General features: G+C 35.7%; 1 pseudogene; it reads left to right on the forward strand.

The window, feature by feature from the left end:
* The window catches only part of LOC135207420 (calcitonin gene-related peptide type 1 receptor-like), a 74,238-nt pseudogene that overhangs the window by 25,093 nt on the left and 41,645 nt on the right, over positions 1-7,500 (forward strand).

Genomic DNA, 7,500 nt, shown 5'->3' on the forward strand with positions numbered 1-7,500 from the left:
CCACTTGGAAAGAGGTAAAACTGTCCGAATCCAGGTTTAAAGAGAAAGTCACAGGAATAAAGTCAAATAAAAACGTCAAAGAAAAATGTCCCAGACAACTAGTCACAGGAAAAAAAGTCACAGAAAAAATTCATAGGTAAAAAAGTCCAAATAGTCACGGAAATAAAGTCACAGGAAAAAAAGTCACATTAATCTTTCCTGGATAGTGACCCCGAAGGATTTTAATCCGGTATGAATCCGCCTTTGCGACGTGTTTAGTACAAGCCCTTTGGTTTGTTTGTTTATTTGTATGGTGTTTTTAAGTTGCATGGAACCAGTGGTTATTCTGCAACAGGACCAAAGGCTTTAACGTGACTTCCGAACCACGTCGAGAGTGAACTTCTACACCAGAAATACACATCTCTCACCCCTCACGCCCGCGAATCGAACTCGCCACTGAGGGCGTTACAAGCCCGTTGGGGATTACCGTAAAAACATAAACAAAATGATGTAAATTAATATGGCTTTTGCTTTTCTCCTGCTGGTTTATTTCCCATATTTCAAAAATGTGCACTAAAACCAAAGAACAATAAATGTCCACGAACCAATAATGGCATCACATCCTCCAACCCACATCCTACCACCACGGAGACGGGATGCCAGGTCCTGCACATCCTCCTCCATTACTTCCTCGTCTCGAACTACTACTGGATGTTCTCAGAGGGCCTCTACCTCCACACCCTGCTGGTGGTGGCCTTCGTCACGGAGGACCACATGATGAGATGTTCGTACCTGCTGGGTGGGGAGCCCCGGCCATCATCGTCGCCGTCTACGCGGGTGTCAGGGGCACTTCTACGTCAGATACCCAACAGTGAGTATAAGCCATATACCCCCAGGGGTATGATGGAGTATGAGATACGGGGTTCTGGGGTTTTCTGTATTTAGCGACTGTATGATCTTGAAATGATGATTGGTTTTATGTTTAAATGTATGAAGAAGAACGTTCGCCGGGAGTGACCAATGTGAATAAATGAACTTAGTTACATACATATACGCTATAGTGTGTCTATGTATTGAAAAGTATGCCGTTCTAAGTGACTTAGATGTCTTTATATTCAAGTGTATAAAGATTGCTCTGTCAATAGATACACATACATACACACATGAGCAATTGCATACTTGCAGGTGTATGTGCTGAAATAGTAGTACAATCAACAAGAAAAGTGAAGATTACAGTTTTCTAAATCTTCCGACAAAACATGCTCAATAATGCCACACCTGGCAACTCTAGAAAGGGGGTGGAGCTTCAAAATCGTGTTTGTTGACTTCTAGGTTTCCAGTAACTTTAAACCATAAAGTTTCTATAGTCCTATAAACCACACCTGGCAACTCTAGAAAGGGGGCGGAGCTTCAAAATCGTGTTCGCTGACTCCTAGATTTCCAGTAACTTTAAACCATAAATTTTCTGTAGTCCTATAAGCCACACCTGACAAACTCTAGAAAGAAGGCGGAGCTTCAAAATCATGTTTGTTGACTTCTAGGTTTCCAGTAGCTTTAATCCATAAAGTTTGTGGAGAAATCCTATAATCATTTAGTAACAGCTCTATGAAATGTAACTTGAATAAATCACCGTTGGATAACCCACTTTTCGCCATCTTCCATTCCGTCTCGTCTGGTTCAAATCACCATCGCGATAACCCACTTCGTCCATCTTTCCATTCTGTCTTTCTTTCATTCCCAGCTGCTGGATTGAGGAGAGCCACTACACTCTCCTTCTGTCCATCCCCGTCTGCCTGTCCATCCTGGCCAACTGGTCTTCCTGATCAACATCGTGAGGGTCCTGGTGACAAAGCTGAGGGCCAACCACGTCCCGGCGGACACCAACGGCACCCGGAAGGCGTGAGGGCCACCCTCATCCTCATCCCATTGCTGGGGCTCCACTACGTCCTCATGCCCTTCAGGTAAGGCTTCCGAAGTTCCGGTTGCAAGTTAGCAGTCTTTTTTTAGCATACACTAAATTGTTTTTTAGCAGTACACAGGTTATTCTTAGCATACACAGGATGTGGTTTTTAGCACACACACTAAGTTTTTTTTAGCATACATTAATTGGTTTTTAGCATACGCTAATTTGTTTTTCGCATACACTAGGTTTTAGCACACATCAAGTTAGTTTTTAGCATATGCTAAGTAATTTTTAAACATACACTTAGTTGTTCTTCGCATACACTAAGTTGATTTTTAGCATACACAAAGTTGTTTTTCTTTTTTAGCATACACTATGTTGGTTCTAGCACACAATAAGTTGGATTTACCTTATGCTAAGTTGTTTTCAGCATAACTCAAAGTTTTTTAATCACGAAGTTGGTTTCTAGCACACACTAGGTTTGTTTTTAGCATATGCTAAGTTGTTTTCAGCATACATTAAGTTTGGTTTTTAGCATGCACTAAGTTGGTTTTGGCATACCCTTATTTGGTTTTTAACATAAACTGAGTTTGTTTTTAGCATATATAAAGTTGTTTTAGCATACACTACGTTGGTTTTTAGCATACACTAAGTTGATTTTCAGCATATATATACTAAGTTGGTTTTTTTAGCACATACAAAGTTGTATTTAGCATGCACGAAGTTGTTTTTTTTAGCATGCAATAAGTGTCCTTCGCATACAACGAAGTTGTTTTTAGCATACATGAAGTTGTTTTTAGCATAAGCGAAGTTGTTTTTAGCATACACCAAGTTTGCTTTTAGCATACGCTAAACTGGTATGTAATTTGCAACAGAGCGTTTGACATAGTGATAAAAATCTGATACTGGGTATTAAGATACAACTGAGATATGACGTTCAGCGTGGAAAAGTGAAAATGACCATCAACGCTAAGAAAAAGTATTCAAAATTACTAACAATAGTGCGATTTATTCATATTCCTTGGATATCTAAATTTATATATACTATATGTATATGTATATATATATAATATATATATATATATATATATATATATATATATATATATATATATATATATATATACATATATATATTGTTAAGACCCGACTAGAGAGAGGTGTCCGCTTCAGGTTCGATATTATTATAAACAAAAAATGTCAACAACAACAGTTGAACAAACTGGGGATACGAATATAGAAAGAAACACTAACACAACAAAGGTTTATTTACAAGCTTACTAACAAAGATAAATGCAAAATTATGTCTCCTATTTACATAAAAAAGGTAAAATCTTACACTGCATGAACTGGGGGAACAGTGAGGTAATGAAAGTAACTGAAAGTATTGCGACAGTTTTGCAACTTGAAGCGATGCTTCACAAAAGGAGAACTCTAATTGTAGACGCCTTCTTGCCTCCGTATTGCAGAAAATAATGTCTACTCTTGATACTCGAAGGGCAGGAACTTCTCTAAACCTCTTGGAGAATGTTTCTTCTCTGAAGTCTTGCTCTATTTCGAAATAACTCGGTCGTCCACTCCAGACGACGACTGACTGGCCAGAATTCGACCAAACTCTCTCGAGCACCTTTTTCTCTCTGATTTTTAGTCCTTACTTCTCTTATCTTACCCTAATGATCTCTGCTGCTGATCTCTCACTGATTATCTGATGGGTTTACTGATGGTCCTTAATTCTGTGACTTACTGATGATCTCTTATTCTGTGACTAAATGTGATCTGCCTTCTCCTACTTCGTCCGTCGTATTTATACGGCATTCTGGGGGCTGGGTCTACGCCAAGCGTCACAGACTCCCGAGATTACAGGAACGATTTAGAAGAATACTCGACGGAATATTGCATCATATTTCGCTGCGTTTCTCCCGACACTTTAGGTGCGTGTTGCGCTCCATAACACGCCCGACGATTCCAGAGCAACCACGAGAAAACAGGTGCCTTCAACACGGGCGTGAATACCTCCTGCGCAGAATTTCTCGAAGATGCGTTTTCCTTTCCCTTTATCTTTCTTTGCTATACAGCAAATACCATTACATATATGTATATATGTATGTATATATATATATATATATAGATATATATATATACATATATATATACTTATATATACATTTATGTTTATTTAATGTATATAATAGTATACATATATATATATATATATATATATATATATAGATATATATATATATATATATATATATATATATATATATATATGTGTGTGTGTGTGTGTGTGTGTGTGTGTGTGTTTTGTGTGTGTGTGTGATGTGCATGTGGTGCGTGTGTTCAAACCTGGTTGTATACTAGTACAAAATTTATTGTATAAGCACTGATTAATCTATAAAAATAATACATGAAAGTCATCTTCCAAGCGACGAGGAATGTGTCATAATTATCTCCAACAGCTGTCTCGATGACACATTAGGGCTAACGTACTAAGTAAACCGTTTCATTCTTATTTAGAGACTTATGAACGCGGCCTCAGTCTGCATGGAGCAATTATAATGCAAATGCGTTACTATACTCGGCGTCCTTCTGAATACGACAGTGAGCCATTTTCGAAGAACTCAGGGCTGTTGAACGTTCCCGTAATTCATCAAATGAAATTTCAACGAGCGAAACTGGAATGACCTTAATTCCATGATTGCATTCAACTGCTTGGAATGTTTGAAATGTGACTGGAGAATATTCCATATCTAAATAGGATGATTTTATTCTTGACTTATTCATTTTTTATTTAATCTGCCTTTTGTAGAACAGCATTTTGTTTGATATCTTTTTCGAATGGAAGTCATAAAATCATATTAGTAGTCATGAAAATCTTGACGTACTTGTTAAAGCGGGTTAAAAAGAAAACTTTTTCAAAAACATCTCGTTCCAATTTCGCTTAAAAATTTTTTTTTTTTAAATGAACTCCGGTCGCTAACCTTAGAATTGGACATCGCGAATGTGTCTAGAACCACTTCTCGAGACCTGGAAACTCGAATAAGATTCGAGAACTGAGGATATTCGAGTTCGCTGATGCTTTAATAACGCTCCATAAATTCTTCACCTTGAAGTTCTCGACATTCATTAAACTAATCATTTTTCATTTTCTTTTAAACGGGTCACTTATTTAGGAACTTGGGTTCCTTTGTAAGGAGGTGAAAACGCAGATGAGAGAGAGAGAGAGAGGAGAGAGAGAGAGAGAGAGGAGAGAGAGAGAGAGAGAATGGAAAAGAATGAATTATCAGAGAGAGAGAGAGAGAGAGAGAGAGAGAGATGAGAGAAAGAGAGAGAGATATTGTAGTGAAATATGAGAGAGAGAGAGAGAGAGAGAGAGAGAGAGAGAATATTATAGTCAAATATTAGAGAGACAGACCGACAGAGCGATAATGATAGAGAGAATATTATATTGAAATATCAGAGAGAGAGAGAGAGAGAGAGAGAGAGAGAGAGAGAGAGAGGACTACTATACTGAAATATCAGAAAGACAGACAGACAGACAGACAGACAGGAAGCAAAAATGTGAGCATTCTTTTCGACTGCAGTTTATTATTATCATACCCAGAAATATATTCCGAGGGAATTCTAAAATGTAAAAACTAAATTTTTTTCTTAATTCTCCGCCCACAAAGGAAAGATATAATGCGAACACACTGAACAAAAAAAAAAAAAAAAAAAAAAAACATTCACATTTAATGTTTGCACATTTTCAGACCATTTGAGGGCCGTGCTTACAAGTCCTTGCGTGGGACGATTATATGTTACGTGGCAAAGGAATTTGTATTCGTATCGGAGATCGCCAACTTCACAACAACAAACAACAACATCATTAGTAAGAAGTGCATCACCGAGATTGTTGACACAGACACTTCTTGCAACGCTTAAAGGCATCCCTTTGCGACCCGGTAATGCTGCAAAGAGGCCAAAGGAAGTCGCAGAACTCAAAAGGCAACGAATTGTAAAGAATTCCGTTTCACTTTTAAGACGAACGACGACACTTTTGTGCCAACAGAAAAAGAAAACACGGTTGGGAAGGATGAAAAAAAAATTGTTTCCCGATTTTATGGGATAACAAAAAATTCTTTTTTCCTGATTATATGGGATTAAAAAAAAATCCTTTTTTTTCTGATTATATGGGATAACAAAAAATTCTTTTTTCGTTGATTATATGGGATAACAAAAAAATCCAATTTTCCTTTTTCCTGATATATGGGATAGCAAAAAGTTTTTTTTTTTCCTCCGATTATAGGGGATAACAACAAAAAATTCTTTTTTCCTGATTATATGGGATAAAAAAAAATTCTTTTTTCCTGATTATATGGGATAACAAAAAATTCTTTAAAAAAAAAAATTCCTGATTATAGGGGATAACAAAAAATTCGTTTTTCTGATTATATGGGATAAAAAAATTTTTTTTAAAAAATGATTGATATGGGATAACAAATGACCCGTTTTTCCTGAATTATATGGGATAAAAACAAAAAATTTTTCCTGATATAGGGGATAACAACAAAAAAAAAATTCTTTTCCTGATTATATGGATAACAAAAAATTCTTTTTTCCTGATATATGGGATAACAAAAATATTTTTCCTGATTATACTGAAAAGATTTTTTTAAAATTAACAACCTGATTTAAAAGATGTAGTAATAAGAATCTATGACGGAAGAAATAAACTCTAAGACAGAACATAAATAGATATAAATGTTGTCGACGTAGTTTACTAGAAAAGCCAATAATCAAGTGAAATTTTAATCAAATGCCGGTCAAAGAAATATGTCAAGTAAATGTTGTCGACGTAGAATATGACAAAAAAAAACTAGCAATCAATTGAAATTTAATCAAATACGAGTCTGACAAATATGTGAAAACGTAAGCTTCATAACCCGAATATTGTCCATACCCCAGTTTAGTATCGTTCATTTCCAAGGATTGTGAAGAAATTAAAATCACAACCAATGTGACGTAGCTATGTTGCTACCCCTAGGCTTATCGCCACCCCAGCTGTAGCCCTCTACACTCGGATAATTACCATGTACGTACGCATAAAGAGAGATGCTGAAATAGTTTAGCAGTAAAATTGGTGCTATAGGGAATGATGTCCTTTATTATTTATTTATTATTCATTTATTTATTTTGATTTGTTTATTTATTTATGTATTTATTTATTATTTATTTTTGTTTTTCATTGATATATGTATCTATTCAATTGTTTTATTTATTTTCAATGATTGATTTATTTTATATCTATTTATTTATTTATTTATTATCTAATTATTTACTTATTTTTCATTTATATATTTGATTATTTATTTTATTTTTTCATTGATTGATTTACCATTTATTTATTTATTTACTTATTTACTTATTATTTATTTATTTATTTATTTATTTATTTATTTATTTTTGCAGACCGGCTCCGGGTTCAGCGGGGAGTTGGTTTATCAGATAGTATCTGACCCTCGCATCTTCATTCCAGGTAAAGTTCTCTCTCTCTCTCTCTCTCTCTCTCTCTCTCTCTCTCTCTCTCTCTTTCTGTTTGCCTCCTCTCTTCTCTGTATACAGAAATGCACATATGC

The sequence above is a fragment of the Macrobrachium nipponense genome, chromosome 32 (genome assembly GCF_015104395.2).
Source record: "Macrobrachium nipponense isolate FS-2020 chromosome 32, ASM1510439v2, whole genome shotgun sequence".
In the NCBI taxonomy this organism is placed as follows: Eukaryota; Metazoa; Arthropoda; class Malacostraca; order Decapoda; family Palaemonidae; genus Macrobrachium; species Macrobrachium nipponense.